The 14,309-nt window shown below is 37.0% G+C and overlaps 1 pseudogene; it reads right to left on the bottom strand.

The window, feature by feature from the left end:
• Positions 1-10,405: 10,405 nt before the first annotated feature.
• LOC149155146 (beta-1,6-galactosyltransferase GALT31A-like) lies at positions 10,406-13,838 on the bottom strand (annotated as a pseudogene).
• Between the last annotated feature and the right edge of the window lie 471 nt (positions 13,839-14,309).

Here is a 14,309-nt window from a genome sequence, read left to right as displayed (position 1 = left end):
ATTCATTTTTAACGTAACATATAGCTGATTAGTTAATTCCTTTAGCCATGAAACCACAATGGACTAAAGAATTCCCAACCCATGGGAACTGGTTTCCATAACCAAACCGAGTCATTTTCACATCCAGACAGTTTCTTCGATAGAGACCTTACCAGGTCTAACATAGAATCCCACTGGCCAACCAGCTCAAGAATTCTAGGGAGAGGAGATCTGGGCAGACAAGTACCATCAACCCTTCCGGGCAGGTAGATGCCATCAACCCAACTCCGGGCAGACAAGTACCATCAACCCCTCCGGGCAGGTAATTGCCATCAACCCAACTCCGGGCAGACAAGTACCATCAACCCCTCCGGGCAGGTATTGCCATCAACCCAAGCACTTGCAGGTCCTACTCGACCGCAATTACACTGGTCTCGCCAGTAAACGCTATCTGATCCTAACCAGACATAGCGTACACAGTAAAATTCTTTTCCTCTTATGCCATCTAATCCTAACCAGACATAGCATGAATATTTTCTCTTTTAATACTCTTTCTCAAAGTAATTTACACAATGAACCATATGAACATTATCATTAGCACAACAGACATGCATGTATACCATGCATTTACACTTAACCCCAACATGGGTCCACAACATCAAGATTGATGGGAAACATATCCATCATACACGTTGTATGCATGCAAATTTTCCAAATAACATAATTCATGGATATCATATAACATCATTCTTTCTCATTTATAATTGTATTTCACATTGCAGCAATTTATGTGATGAGTTTTCTTGTTGCCGTTAAGCTACCACTACTTAATCCCATCAGCAACGTTAGTTATAAACATGCATCAGTTAACACGTATTCCATTTCCAAGAATGTTCATGCATACAATATTGTCATGTATAAAAGCATATGCAAGTACTCATTAATGTATAAATGTCAACAACAGTTGAGTTAATACTCTCAGCATTCCCAATTTTGCCATAGTCTGTTGTTCCAATTCAAATCATCATTAATGGAGTATTATCTTACGTTTACTATGGCTAGCTTTAGTCATGCATTGTTAGTGTAATTAAACATAATCTCTCTAACATACAAAGATCATAACTCTATATCATAATGACTACTCTTTGTGCATACCATTGCTTATCATATAAGCCTTTCACTAGCATACTACCATCATCACATACAACAAACCACACACCTCCTTCTTAAAGGAAGTCATTTTAATCCTCATTTCTCTATCCTCAGATGTGAGGGTTTCTCAAGATTTCCTTTCCAGAAATTATTAAAGATATCTATCTTTAGGCATAAAAATCAAGATACAAAAACAAGGATTAATTATCCTTTATGCATCAAAATCAAGCAACCAACACAGCTCATTCAACAAGACAATCTCTCCAAGAGATTATTAATTTCAAAGAAGCTAACATGACCACTTTCTCTAAGTACACACCGACTTACAATTCCAAAGTCACAATAGCTATCAATATGCAACATGTGTTTTCCTAACACAACTACCTTACTTCAATGCTCATAGTTCTTTTCATGAAACAAGTAAGGATTTTGGTTCTTGCATGAACACTATTCTAATGTGTCTTTAAAGAAAAGAACCTCTATATTCCATTTTCAAGAACTCTCATAAAATCCTGTATCTTCATACATGAAATATGCATACTCTTTCCTCAAGAAATTAGGGATAAATATCTATGTGCCTAGAAGCACATCCTTAGTTATCTTTTATCATGCATGTAATGCATAATCATTTCACTAGAACTTAGAAACTAACTAGAATCATAATGCAATTAGCATATAAAATAACCAATTCTTTTACTGCAAGTATTATCATATTTTCTCTACCAAGAAAACATATAAACAATAAATCTTTAACTGCATGCCTTAACCCATTTTCTTTACCACGAAAATCTATAAAAGAACCATTCTTTTATTGTATGCATTCAAATACTTCCTCTACTAAGAAATCATATAAAACATTCATACGTGTTCTTCAAGTAAGTGAACAAGACACTTATCTTATCCTTGGGTCAACATGCATAACTTAACAAGTTAAACTACCCTTACCGGAAGCAATTGCTCTGCTTATGCAATTAGAAGCATAATCTCCTAAGTGTCACACACGCACCAGAGTTACCACTTGATGCTAGATGCAACAACTATCATAATAGTACTATGTATCCATTTCAGAATAATGACTTCAAGGAGACATTACGAAAATCATTAACAACAACACACTATAGTTATCATTTTCCAACTCCTTAAGCATGGTCAAGGGAATACTCACATGCACATCAAGCGCTATCTAGTCAATCCCAGACTCTTTTTCCCATCTCCGTCTGTCCCTACAGCATGTCTTCTTCCTTCCCCTTGCTTCCTTTTCCTTTGAAAGCATCTATAGTTGGGGAAGGTAGTTAGAGTTCACTGACAACTGTATTAACACAGGTAGTCTATTAATGAATAATTATCACATGTAGTTATACCATGAATGGGTCCTAGAAATGTTACCCACTGAACATGCCTCTACAATAAACTTTACCTTGGAATGCAACATGCATAAGAAACCCATCATTCCCATAGTAGAGATAAATTCAACCATCATTAACTCGAGGCTCCAATGGTTTTTATCTCCCAACAAGTAATGATTAACATAAACAGATACCATGCTAATGGATTTCAATTAATTAGAGGGAAATCATCTTTAAATCTATTAGGACATAAGCATATACTATTCATCATGCATTCCCATGGTGAATAAAATTAAGAACTCTTCTCATAAACAACTAGAACTATAGCACAGAGAGAGTAAGAATCTTCACACACACATTCCATGCATGCGACATCAATCAACTTCACTTGTTTACGGATTGTAGCAATCTTAGTCCAATTCAATTAATGCATATAAGTTCTATGGGTTAGTCATACAACACTAACCAATCTCAACTACCAATCATCTTCATGCATCCATGACAAGACTGAATCAAAGTTAGTTATGACAATCAAATCTCGCTGCTTGACTCATGGCATGTTTTCAATATCTAAGGGGTTCTTCTAATTTCCTTTTTAAAACAATTTTTCATCCTATTCAAGGATGTTTCCCCTGATTTATATTCATGCATCGGCTTATTAAGTTTCGTTCATTGTAATTTCAATCTAGTTCAATTTATGCATGGTTGTTATGGCCATATGTGCAAATCAAAAGTTGGTATTTGGTTGTCACTTCCTCAATGAGTGTTCAAATTTTGTTTGTAAGTGAGACAAAAGTTTTCATTGTCTTTTCCTCATCAGGAATCCAATGTTATGAATGTAGTTATGCAACAACTTACTACCTACTTCTCAAAGAAGTTATAAACATGAATCACACCCGTCATGCCAAAAGTACTGTACGACATAAATGAATATGCGAATGATTAAACTCATACCTGAGTTAATGCCTACTGATGGCGTACCTCAATATCCTTTCCGCTTACCAATTCCCAAAGGCGCCAGTGCTGCAACCTTTAGCTCTGATACCACTTGTCACATACCCCGGTAACCTCGCGGGTAAAAGTAGCGAGTTAGAATTTATTTATACAATTACCACAAGAAATTAATCAATTCACAACTCCACAAATCATCACTAACCATTAGATATAACATTCACTAATACATCAAGTAAATTGTAGTGAAAGACAATAAGTTATATATCCATTTTCATAACCGTTAACCATCCATGTGGTAGTGTTCTAACATAAGCTGTCTCATGAATCCCTGCATCCATTACTTGATATCCTTGACCATATTAAATAATCATGCACTAAGACATTATGCTTGTCACAACAAATAAAGAACCATCATCATCAAGGACCCATCATCAACAACGGACACATAAGACAATCACATCAATCACACCATTGAACACGGATATACCCTGGAAACCCCGTAGGGTGAAAACCAGCAAACGTTTAATCTTATTATTAAACGCTCGTGAGGGTTTTCACCCCTCACTCAATGGTTTATAAGGGATTCCATCCCTTAACCATTGTCTTAAAATCTTTACAATGCATTATCATTAAGCTGTCACATAACTAGCTAAAAGCTAATACAATTTACATACCGACACATGCAGCATTCCTTGTGGCATAATTGTTCTAGCAATGGACAAAACTGCTGCTTGAATTCATCTGCATGGACGAATAATCCTTTTTCCTGCCATAATGTTAACATCACTTTCCTTGTCACCATCTGCCATCGTTTCCTGTCAATTCAGTTATCAACAATCTTGGTAACAAGATTAGTTACATTGTTATTAATACAATAATCAACATTTAAAGAGACCTTTTAACATCTACTCAAATACATGAGCACGCATAACATACTAGCTAACTAGCATATATATATACCCAAATAACACTGTTTGACCTCCACAATGTTTGCTAATGCATAACTCTTTTTAAGAGTGAATAAGAATTCTACAACCACGTCTGAGATTAATACTCGAACACGGGTATTCCCATGGTCTTGCAAACAGAACCAAAACAACATAAGTACATGGTATTGCAAACAAATGTATAGCAACATAAATACATGAATAGCTACATGCATGTGTTTTCGGCTAAGCTACTGTTACTTCCCCGTAACACCTCCTTACGGGAGTAGCCATAGATTAGATTAAAAGGGCAGGGAATCGACATTCAGATTTAACCATAGCCGGAGAAGACCTTTCTTCAAGTAAACAAGCATAAGCAAAATAATTTCAAACTATAAATATGATAACCATGATGATAATATTTCACCGCATGCTTTACCATATGTTTTCTTCACCAAGAAAATACATCAAATAATCATTTCTAACAGCATGCATCAACAAGTTTTCTACCAAGAAAACAAATAAATTAGACATGCGTTTACTGCACATAACCAAAGAATAATTCACGTGGTCCACTTATCTCTCTTTCTTTCGACATCTTCGTCGCCGTCTTCCATTGGAAAACCTTCTAATGACATCTCTGCCATAGAAAGCATCGTTGCCCCTGCCGTGGTTGCAACTTCTTCAATATTTATGCTCCTATATCTATGCTTGTTAACGATCCTAATTTGTATGTGCAAGATTTGGACCGATCTGCCCAACTCCCATCAAGCTGACAGAGGTAGCAGAAGACGTCAATCCTCACAGAAGATGAGGAAACCTTTTTTTTCTTGCGAACGGAAGAATCCGGAATACATCCCCGCCTCTGCCGAGTCCTGTCTTATCTTTGCGCGTTAATGTCGCTGCCGCGCCAACTGTAACTCGACGGACAGAAGCTCTGAAACTATAAAAAAAAAACCCATACAACCTGCTCAACATTTCATTGCTTCGAAGAGTCATGGCTTCGTTTACAGCAATGCGATCTCTGGCCTTTATCGCCTTGTTGTTGTGTTCGACCCTTGCGTACGCGCAGCTTAGCGAAACGTTTTATAATACATCATGTCCCAAACTACTCTCAACGGTGCAGGCCGCTGTGAAGCAAGCGGTAGCCAACGAGAAGCGCATGGGGGCATCGCTCCTCCCCTTTACTTTCACCACTCCTTCGTTAGTGTAATCTCCTCTTCTTGTTTCATCGTTCCCCGTCTTAAAATCCATTCGCTGTATTTTTCCAGACCCGTAAAATTGGATTTCTTTATTTTCGTGATTATGAAAAACAAGAGTGCTTTTGCAGGGTTGCGATGGGTCCCTGCTCCCAAATGGAAAACCTTAACACCAGGCAGCAGCACGTGGAACGCACCATACTCGCAGTTAATGAAGCGTTAAGGTATACCACCTGTCACTTAATTACACAAGGTTTCCGGTTTTCATAATAACCGCAACATGGAACATAATGCCAAGAATCCAAGAATCAGTTCCGAATGCTAAATATTCATAACTGCTAATCACGCTGAGTTACTATGTGACTTCGGTTTACAACTGACCCGTAAATATTTCATACGGTTTATTATGACGAGGTAGGGATGTTACAAGTTACTCATCATTTTAAAAAGTTTTTTTTAAACAATTATTATGATTAACTATATTTAACCATAATTTTTTCAAACATTGTTAATTATAGCCAATTATAATCAACTATATTTAATCATATAAGAAATTATAAAAAAACATACTCAACCGTAATTACACATGATTATATACATAACCATAATGGAAAATCGTAACATAAAATCACACTAATATTTTGCTCCACTTACTATAATACATTGTCAAAACCAAAATCTCATTGGAATTTTATTTCCATCATGAAATCAAGTCCTAATCTATAAAATTCTTTAGCCAGACAAAAAAACATGGCAAAGACATTTCCATCGATGTTATGGTTTCACATGTCAATTTTAATTAAAGATAACAAAATGTTATTATTGTGCCTTCTGAAATAATTGCTAGTTACTTAAAATTAACGAAATTTATCTCATAAATATTAAGATCCATTGCCATGTTTTATTAAATAACATTCATATATTGCATTCCCTACCAACACCATTGCAATGAAAACAAGGGCAGCTGCGAGGCAGCGAGTCCCTGCATGAAGTTAAGAACAGGGAGCTGGGCAGATAACGCAGTGGAGTGTCGAATGAATTAGCATGAAGTTAAGAACAGGGAGCTGGGCAGATAACGCAGTGGAGTGTCGAATGAATTACTTAACTACTAAGTCTCAAGGAACAGATGCAAGTGTAAGGCTGAAGTACCAGTTTCGGTAGACTGTGTCAACTTCTTCTGAAACTCAGACAACAGGCAATGATAAATGCCAAAATAGTAAACAAGAAAATAAACCAACTACTAGGATCAATAAAGAATACCATTCATAAGTGTCCATACTGCAGCTGCTTTTACGCCTGTATGGTTGATCTGGTTGTTTGGATGAGGCATATGATTTTATAAAAAAAATGCCATTTAAACCTACCACCCGCCAGTGATACGGGACATACATTGAATTACTTAACTACTAAGTCTCAAGGAACAGATGCAAGTGTAAGTCTGAAGTACTAGTTCCGGTAGACTGTGTCAACTTCTTCTGAAACTTAGACAACAGGCAATGATAAATGTCAAAATAGTAGACAAGAAAGAGTGTAAGTTTCATTAACTAAGGGTTGCAATATTACATGATATGTTACTGGAAAGGGCATAGCAATAGTCACATGAGCACTATATACCAAAGATCTGAACATTATTGAATAACTAACTTGCAGAGAATCATCATCAATTCAAGACACAAGTAACATGAAAACCGCCGTGGAGCTTACATTTGACCTTGAAAATAAGCATTTCTTATGATAGACTGTAACATGTGAAGAATACAAGACAAGCACGAATGCTAACAATTAGGACATTAGACCGACATCCGAGCAGAGACGATAGAAGCATAAAAAATGCGAGTTGCACCACCATGGCAGACCCAAATGCATATTTGAAGCATCCGTTGTACACCTGTAACAGAGAAGGAAGCGGGGAAATGAGACAATGCGTAAAATAATGCAAAAATAGGCTTGAGATTCAGAATTATTGTTTTCTTGGTTTCTTTTTTCTTTGTCTTTCGACTTTTACGATGTCAATAATCAGAAGAGCCATGAGAACAAGTGCTAAGAGAAACAATGCCGCGAGTTGAGTAAGTTGGCTTATGCTAATGGATTCCATGTTATGTGAAGCAGGGAGATGTATGTGAATATCCAGGTGCAGAAGAGGCCAATTTATAAAAAAGTTCAACGTGTTTGTAAGCTGGTTTGAAGTGTGAATGGAGCTAAAATACTTGACTAAAATACTTGAAGCTCGGATGGAGCAGGCAGTATCTAATGGTCGGCATAAAACGAAAAGCTTACGTTATGTGAGCAATTGGTGCAATTAAGTGATCGATATGACATGGGGAGAAAATGGCATATGGAATGATGTATGTGGCGGTAGAAGTAAATGCGAAATTAGGTGATCTATCTGACATCGGGCAATCTTGGTGGTAGATTGGGTCACGCTAGACAGGAGATTTATGTCAATATCTAGGTGCAGAAATAAGTACATATACGGATTGATTTGGAATGGAGCTAATGGGCATAAAACGAAAACCTTACGTTAAGTGAGCGATCGGTGCAATTAGGTGATCGATGTGACATGGGGAGCAAATGGCATATGGAATGATGGATGTGCAATTAGGTGATCGATGTGACATGGGGAGCAAATTGCATATGGAATGATGGATGTGGTGGGAGTAGTAAATGCGAAATCAGGTGGCTGTGGCTAGTAGTGATTTACGTATGAGAGTTAACAGCAATGGTCTAAGCAATGGGAATAGCACTAATCTAATGCTTATCTGACTAATCAAGTATGGATATCACGTTACTCACCACTCTTTATCCCGAAACAATTGAACGGGCATGGCCTAGTAACGTCTTGAGCGGACTGGGGCTGCTAGGTTAACAACGTATCCATGCAAGTAGAGCAAGTAGAGTATGGCAAGTAGAGAGGTTGTAGTAGGTCCAGTTGGCTGATGGCAATGACTTCTATCCTTACCAATAGAATCATTAACTAAATAGATTCCCCTCAAGAACTCATTCGTTCTTACTAGTTCAAGGAAAAGGAATTGACTCAACTTATTTAGTTAAGGGGGGGCTGCATTCTTGATTTATCAAAGGGGAGGAACAAACAATTCGATATAGGAGAAGAGGTCAGCAGAAACACTTCGGGACTAGGTCAGCTCTTGATTGTTAGAGCAATCGTGATCATGAGAACATTGAGAGTTAACAGCAATGGTCTAAGCAATTGGAATAGCACTAATCTAATGTCCTGAAACAATTGAACAGGCATGGCCTAGTAACGTCTTGAGCGGACTGGGGCTGCTAGGTTAACAACGTATCCATGCAAGTAGAGCAAGTAGAGTATGGCAAGTAGAGAGGTTGTAGTAGGTCCAGTTGGCTGATGGCAATGACAACTTCTATATGCCAATATTCTCTATGTATGATTTCTGTAGTGGATGGAGACTTCAGATTTCATAGGCCTTGTCAGCTATGGAAGTGGGCCTTGATGAGTTTAGAGAGAAATTTTCTATTGACTAATCAAGTATGCAAGTAGAGAGGTTGTAGTAGGTCCAGTTGGCTGATGGCAATGACAACTTCTATATGCCGATATTCTCTATGTATGATTTCTCTAGACAGTAGGCTACCTTACTGCACCAACCCATCTTCTCTTTCTGCCTTCTATCCTTACCAATAGAATCATTAACTAAATAGATTCCCCTCAAGAACTCATTCGTTCTTACTAGTTCAAGGAAAAGGAATTGACTCAACTTATTTAGTTAACGGGGGGCTGCATTCTTGATTTCTCAAAGGGGAGGAACAAACAATTCGATATAGGAGAAGAGGTCAGCGGAAACACTTCGGGACTAGGTCAGCTCTTGATTGTTAGAGCAATCATGATCATGAGAACATTGAGAGTTAACAGCTAACGTCTTGAGCGGACTGGGGCTGCTAGGTTAACAACGTATCCATGCAAGTAGAGCAAGTAGAGTATGGCAAGTAGAGAGGTTGTAGTAGGTCCAGTTGGCTGATGGTAATGACAACTTCTGTATGCCCATATTCTGGCTCATGATACTTGACACCTCTGAAAGAACACAAATTATTCTTATTAGCACATTTTCCTAAATGTAAGACAGTAAATATTAGAAAACTGCGAGAACCAAGGTTTTGTATTGCAGCAGGCACACGAAAATCCTCAACAGGGAGCCTTAAAAGAACACCTCAGTTTAAACTTCAAACTCCACAGCAGTCTACACATGATTGACTGCCACTCAAGTATTATAATACCATGGCTTTTGATTCAAACAAAGAACCTCAATTCCGTGGAAGACATCTATGTCCCCTCTAAATATAAAACGACTTCGGAAACTGTTTACAAGCCACTAATTTGAATTTTGTACAGAGTGACAGAACACAACACAAGGATATGATTTGCTTTGATATATTTCACTTAGTATCTTTATACATTATTTCCCTGGAGATGGAGACTTGAATTCACACTGTTAGATTTGAATCCACACAATTAGGATGGTTTCATGTTTTTATAACTATTTCTAAAGACCCGAACCAATAATTATCTTGAAACCACACAATTAAAAAACACATACCACTTCTGCTAAGTTCTTTTGACATAATGATCATACGTCTTATTCAATATGTTATAGTAAATATACATCTTATTAATTAGATATCACCTGTTAATGGGAAACTGTACACAAAAGCATAGACACCGATCATACATATTATTCAAAAGATATGTTATATTCTCAAGGGAACTTGTGTCTGTTGCCATGTGTTGTTAGGTTGGCGTAGCAGGGGAAGAGATCAGTATTTCCTGATTTACCAGGAGGAACAAAGTTGCATTTGGCACAGCATGTACCACAAGCTCTCAAGCATATCCTATGGCGGGATGCTTCTTTGCATCTTTCTCCACATGCTGCATTGCAATCTGCCACAAGCAAATCAAACAGCATGGGATTCTGAGCAAGAGTCTAGAACTTATTAAAAAATGTTAACACAACAAAAAAAATAATAAGTGATTATGAGAAAGAGTCTTGAATTTATAAGAAAATTTTGAAACATCAACACCAACAAGAAATAAGTAATAAACAGAAAACAATAATAAGAAATAAGGTCAGAAATGAACCTTGAATTCATTTATTTAAAAAGAGTGAGTCAGCAATAGCAGCAACCAACGGTTAAAACAGCAACAACAAACAATGAGAGTTTTCAGAAATAATGAAATATGTTTAAAACTTTCAGAACGTTTTATACCTATGCTCTGTGAAATCAGCCCATGTATCTCATTCCTTTGGACTTGGAAGCAGGAAAAGAAAGGAACCCAATGTGATTAGTTCAATATATGTAATATTGGGCTTTCTGTGTCTAGTCATGATTTGAACTCTCACTTGAGAATAAATTATATCAATGTGATAGTCTAGCCATATATATACTCACCCCAGCTGTTGTGGAAACTCCAATCTCAGCACCTTTCACATACAACTGATTCATAAATTACCAATGAGTTAATTTCTAACCTAATCAACTACTTCTTGTTTACACTAGCTAAAAAGATTAGGAAAAAGAGACTTGAACAATTGGGCTTTAAGTAGAATGAACATGCATAAATATACATAACTAAAATTTAGCTATAGCTGGACACAACTTGATGCCAGTATACAATATCACCCTACAGCACAAACCTATGACACAGAATGGATTATGAAAATGGCTAGTATATAAATGTTTTATTAGAAAAGGAGACAAGGTAACAATATAATTCTCCTACTAAAAAAGGAGTGCAGGAAATCCTCTCGTTTCTTTTTCATAGTTACACATATATATGTAACCCCAGAGAAAAGTATTAAGTACTCCATTAGAGAAGCAGAAGAATATAATTTTAAACATGTAAACTGGAATGGTAAGTCAACAGCTACATAACACTTCGCTACCTGAACAACAGGTATCATTACAAGAAATAAGAAAAACGCCCTGCTTGCAGGAGCCATGGGGATTGCCCAGACCCTAATGGAGTATATACACAAGTGAAGAATAATTATGATGTGTGTATATATTTTGACAGAACAATGAAAAGATTATATGGATATTCCTCTTTTCTTTGCATCCAATGTAACGTAGATGATACACACTAAAATTATTTAGCTCTATACATCTTCAATCACAATTTTCACAAAATTATAAACAAATTCAATTCGGAAAGGTCCAGTGTTTTAGGATATTCTCTGGAAACCGAAATTGCTTTATGCTATTTGGTCATAGCTACTTACTTCTGTGCAAGAACAGGTCCAGACTTCATGCAACCAATGTAAATTCTTGGTTTAGATCGGTATCATGCAAGAGTGGTGGCCAGCATCCCTGAGAAGAGCATCCGTATGTTCTTAGTGATAACAGAATAGGGCAAAGATATCCTTCCATTGATAGTAGTTATCAACTTATCCTGGTTCTAAAAGAATGAGGGATTGGTACCTAAATTAACACGCACATCATCATCGACCTTAACATAGAAATCTGCATCCCATTTTGCTACTGCTGTAGAAAAATAGGTCTTGGTCTTTGCTGAGAGCTCGTGGTAGCCTTCAACATGTTCCAATCTAAGGAAATCATGATGCTGTGTGTCTTCTGAATCAATGGCACCATCCAAAATACCACCAGGTGTAACACTGTGTCCAATAACGAATCTAATAACAATGTCTTTCTTCTCCTCCAACTGCTTCAGTTTGGATCCTGTGAGGAACAAAAGGTCCAATTATCAAAATCAACGGATATCTAGAAAAGCTACAGACAACAGTCTAATAACAATGCCTCTCTTCTCCTCCAACTACTTCAGTTTGGATCCTGTGAGGAACAAAAGGTCCAATTATCAAAATCAACGGATATCTAGAAAAGCTACAGACAACAGAATATCCCTGCCCTAGGTTCATACACGCTCATGAGAACTATTTTTGCAATTAAAAGCATTTATTATTTATTAACCAGATTTCAAAACCTATAAATTTATTAGCAATAACTGATATGGACCTTGTGGCATCCAGATTTCTCGAACAGAGTCCCACTGCTTTCTACTGCTAAAAGCTGTGTTGATTCCAATCACAACAAATGCCTTCTGGCGTACCTCAGGGCCTTGTCCATCAGGCTTCTAAAGAACAGGTGACCCATTGAGGTTGGCTGATTTTTCAGTCCGAGCAACTGCTAATTCCATTTCAAGAGAAGAAATTGTTTTTTCTAAATCTGGAAACCCAAATTGCTTTATGCTATTTGGTCATAGCTACTTACTTCTGTGCAAGAACAGGTCCAGACTTCATGCAACCAATGTAAATTCTTGGTTTAGATCGGTATCGTCCAAGAGTGGTGGCCAGCATCCCTGAGAAGAGCATCCGTATGTTCTTAGTGATAACAGAATAGGGCAAAGATATCCTTCCATTGATAGTAGTTATCAACTTATCCTGGTTCTAAAAGAATGAGGGATTGGTACCTAAATTAACATGCACATCATCATCGACCTTAACATAGAAATCTGCATCCCATTTTTCTACTGCTGGCACCTGTGTGCTGTCAAACGCTTTATACCTATGCTCTGCAAAATCAGCCCATGTATCTCATTCCTTTGGACCTGGAAGCAGGAAAAGAAAGGAACCCAATGTGATTAGTTCAATATATGTAATATTGGGCTTTCTGTGTCTAGTCATGATTTGAACTCTCACCTGAGAATAAATTATATCAATGTGATAGTCTAGCCATATATATACTCACCCCAGCTGTTGTGGAAACTCCAATCTCAACACCTTTCACAGACAACTGATTCATAAATTACCAATGAGTTAATTTCTAACCTAATCAACTACTTCTTGTTTACACTAGCTAAAAAGATTAGGAAAAAGAGACTTGAACAATTGGGCTTTAAGTAGAATGAACATGCATAAATATACATAACTAAAATTTAGCTATAGCTGGACACAACTTGATGCCAGTATACAATATCACCCTATAGCACAAACCTATGACACAGAATGGATTATGAAAATGGCTAGTATATAAATGTTTTATCAGAAAAGGAGACAAGGTAACAATATAATTCTCCTACTAAAAAAGGAGCGCAGGAAATCCTCTCGTTTCTTTTTCATAGTTACACATATATATGTAACCCCAGAGAAAAGTATTAAGTACTCCATTAGAGAAGCAGAAGAATATAATTTTAAACATGTAAACTGGAATGGTAAGTCAACAGCTACATAACACTTCGCTACCTGAACAACAGGTATCATTACAAGAAATAAGAAAAACGCCCTACTTGCAGGAGCCATGGGGATTGCCCAAACCCTAATGGAGTATATACACAAGTGAAGAATAATTATGATGTGTGTATATAGTTTGACAGAAAACAATGAAAAGATTATGTGGATATTCCTCTTTTCTTTGCATCCAATGTAACGTAGATGATACACACTAAAATCGTATTTTAGGATATTCTCTGGAAACCGAAATTGCTTTATGCTATTTGGTCATAGCTACTTACTTCTGTGCAAGAACAGGTCCAGACTTCATGCAACCAATGTAAATTCTTGGTTTAGATCGGTATCGTGCAAGAGTGGTGGCCAACATCCCTGAGAAGAGCATCCGTATGTTCTTAGTGATAACAGAATAGGGCAAAGATATCCTTCCATTGATAGTAGTTATCAACTTATCCTGGTTCTAAAAGAATGAGGGATTGGTACCTAAATTAACATGCACATCATCATCGACCTTAACATAGAAATCTGCATCCCATTTTGCTA

This window comes from Pinus tabuliformis, chromosome 9, assembly GCF_031772625.1.
Source record: "Pinus tabuliformis cultivar Carrire ecotype Pingquan chromosome 9, CPIR1, whole genome shotgun sequence".
Classification (NCBI taxonomy): Eukaryota; Viridiplantae; Streptophyta; class Pinopsida; order Pinales; family Pinaceae; genus Pinus; species Pinus tabuliformis.
Note: the sequence above shows the minus strand (reverse complement) of the source record. Positions and strands in the feature narration are given on the sequence as shown.